We start from the raw sequence: 3,926 nt of genomic DNA on the forward strand, positions 1-3,926 counted from the left end.
TCGATCCTACACGCTTATTTCACAGCAGTGCTCTACCCAAAAAACGAAAACGCAACAACACATACATATAAAATATGGAAGAAAAATACGCAAAACACTTTCAATACAGTAAACATAAGAGCACCACAGCAAACCACAGCACATACCCAAGGCGCACAGAGCTGCGCTCGGTAGTGAAGTGAAAGCACGTTATAAAAATAAAACTACTGAACAATAATAATAATAATAATTATAACTATCCTTTCTACTAAGAGGTCTGGAATTTGTGGGGAGGAGACCAGTCGATTACATCGATCCCAGTGTTCAGCTGGTACTTAATTTATCGACCCTGATAGGATGAATGGCCAAGTCGACCTCGGTGGAATTTGAACTCAGAACATAGTGGCAGAGGAAATACTAAGCATTTCGCCCGCCCCGCTAACGATTCTGCCATCTAATCGCCTTGAATAACAAGAACAAGAATTGAAGAAGAAAGTTTAGTCGAAATCAAAATGTACAAAAACACGAGAATAGGGTTAATAAAAGTTGTGTTCTTCCAGAATAGAGGTCGATTGATCCCCGAGGAAAATATCAAACGAGGAGAAAGCGTTTAACCAAGATGTAACAGAATTTGACGAACTTGGAAGTGAATATTTCCATACACCACATCTAAAACATTCAATATCAATGGCGATATCCTTGGCATTGTCAAAGAAAATTAAAGAATACGAAAATACGTTAAAGAGACTTGATTGAGAGCTCCTGGTAAATAGAAATTTTCTATCGTGAACATTTCATCATTCTATACCAGCAACCTCTCAGGTCCTTACAAAGATACAATACATCACATTACAAAGAACTATCGGACGAGTGCATGCCTGAATCTAATGTATAAACTGTGAACTGCTTTTCTGAGCTTGTTTCCTTGCGATGTCAAGAATATCGTTACAAACGAATAAACATATAGAAAGAAAATAATTTGAGTATTGAGCACTTTTTCACTAATCCGAAGAAGGTTGTAGTTACAAAAACGGAATTCGATTTTATTCTCCTCTCGTCTGAGGCATTTAGCATCGCTAAAGTTCTAAAACAAATTTGCTACATTGCTGGAGACCATCCTGAAGTTGAAAGTACAAAACGAAATATCTTTCACCCCTATGAGATATATTGCAGGGGTGTGTTTCAAGTAGACAATCTTAGAGTTGTGAAGAAAATGCACTAAAAAAAAAAAGAACCATGTGTCTTTTCATCGATCTTCTCTTTTTCAACTAAAAAAAAAATATCATATTGTCTCAGATATGTTGATTATCTTTAACATATCAAGTATGGAGCCACGTTCTTTCTTCAAAAATCCAATGTTCAGCCATATTTTTACTCAAGAGCATTGATATATATCTTGTCGTTCCAACAATAATCTATGTCGAGCTAAAGGTGAATATTCGGTACAGGATTTATGGACTGCTCATAAATGTATGTATGTATGTATGTATGTATGTATGTATGTATGTATGTATGTATGTATGTATGCATGTATATATATGAATGCATACATACATAAATGTATGTATGTATGTTTGTATGTTTGTATGTATGTGTGTATGTACGCATGCATGTATATATATGAATGCATACATACATGAATGTATGTATGTATGCATGCATGTATGAATATAAGCATGTGTGTACGATGCATATATGTATGCAGGTACGTATGTATGATTAAGAACAACTTCAGCAAAAGATAGAAATATAGCTAAAATAATACATAGCATTTTTTTTTTTAGATTAATTATCTGATTTATACATGTGAATCCCTTATCGATTTCTATGAAAATATCTAAATTGAATGTAATCAGTCCAAGCAAAAATACGAATATACCAACACTAGCGCCCCTGAAAGTAATATTCTCTGGGAATGCACAAAAGCCTTTTTCAGAGTTATTTACTTTAAATTGTTATTATCTCATATCTGATTAGCCTGTTATTACGTAACATGCTTTGCGATTTTAGTATACATACCTTATTAGCATTTCCTCCCATGTTCTATATACTCTGGGAATGCATTAAAGCCCTTTTTCGGGTCTACTTTATTTGAATTCTTACTATCGGGTAACTAATTTCATGTTATTACAAAACTGACTTCACAATTTGCGTATTCATAACTTATTGGGAAGTCCTAAATACAAGATCCTGTGTAAGACAGTTCGGTATTCGCTGTAAACGCACAAAAACCGTTTTAAGGGCTACATACTTTGTATTGTTATTATTAGATTAGCGAAACAATTATGAGAAAAGAACCAAGGGATAAACCCCGCTTTTCCGGGAATTACAGAGTACGTCAGCTAGTACAGAAATACATACATACATACATACATACATACATAAATTGTATATACAAACATGCAAGCTTACATATATAGATATCTATATAGATGCGCGCATATGTGTGTGTGTGAGAGAGAGAGTGAGTGTGTGTATGTATGCACGTGTGCGTGTGTGTATGTATGTATGTATGTACGTACGTACGTACGAGGTCTGATCAATAAGTATCCGGACTGTTGTCATAGGAACGAAGCTAAAGCACGCAGATTGAAGCCGCTTGGCAAAGATTGACTTTGAACTCCGCTGTGCATGCGCATTAAGTTTTAACGTTATAGCTCACTTCCGTTGTTTACAGTAGTGTTTGGAAGGAAGATGTGTAGCGCGTGATCGTCGCATTAACCGTGACAGAGAAAGCTGTCATGGCGATACCTGCTTAGAGACCTACGCAAAGTTGCAGAAAGTGCATGTGCCGTACACAAGTGTATGAGTGGTTCAGACCTTTCCAAGATGGCAGAAAAATGTCGATATTGCCGAACGTTCTGAGAGACCCGGAACCAGCAGAACTGACAAAAACATCATAGATGTGAGGGGAAATCGTTGAATCACCATCCGTGAGTTACCAAAGGATGTGCAGATTAGTTACGGTTCAGTTCAGTCAATTATCACTAAAGATCTGGGTATGAGATGTGCACCTGCCAAGTTTGTGCCTAAACTACTTTCAGCTGACCAAAAAGAAACTCGGTTTCAGTTGCACAAGATCTCCTTGATTGTGTCGAGAACGATGAAAGCCTTTTGAAAACTTTGTGTAGGCTTCTGAGCAGGTATCGCTAAGATTTTGGCAAAATTTGATGCAAATTCTCTGTTCAACTTTCTCTGTCATGGTCAATGTGACGATCACATGCTATACACCTTCCTTCTAAGAACTGCTGTAAACAGCGAAAGTGTGTTAGAACATGAAAACTTCGTGCGCATGCACATCAGAGTTTAAGGTGAATATGTGTCAAGCGGCTTCACTCTCCGTGCTTTAGCTTCGTTACTATAGCAACAGTCCGTATACTTATGGATCGGACCACGTATGTATGTGTAATAGCTCTGATGTTGGTCATTCGGGGAACATTCCCACTAAAATCTGAATGCGAATAAACTAGAGAATAATGGTTTCAAATAAAGAAAAATGCAGTGCTGTAGATATCACCTGCCATCTTTCGAAATCAGTGAAAATAAGAACGTTTATATGTAGATTATTCGAAACCTGCAACTTCACCCCCGCCACCTAGATTATAAATCTGCATTTGTAGCCATACTCAAAATGCTATTAAATCATAATCTCAAAAAAGCCTGAAGTCGTCAAACTATGTCCCTCTAAATACTGTGTACTCGCAACAGGTTGAATACTACAGCTTATCTTAATACTGTCGCTTTTTTATTGTATGTACATGGTATGGCTCAAAGATTTTCCATGCCGGATGACAGGCTACGGCAGGATTTGAACTGAGAACAGAAAGAAATAATGTAAGGTACCCTGACCAGCATTCAGGCAATTCTGCCAGTCCACACCCCTGAAATCGTACTTTATCTATCGATTTGAAAAGGACCAAAGACAAATTTGGCATGGTGGGATTTTA

Source organism: Octopus bimaculoides, chromosome 6 (assembly GCF_001194135.2).
Source record: "Octopus bimaculoides isolate UCB-OBI-ISO-001 chromosome 6, ASM119413v2, whole genome shotgun sequence".
Classification (NCBI taxonomy): domain Eukaryota; kingdom Metazoa; phylum Mollusca; class Cephalopoda; order Octopoda; family Octopodidae; genus Octopus; species Octopus bimaculoides.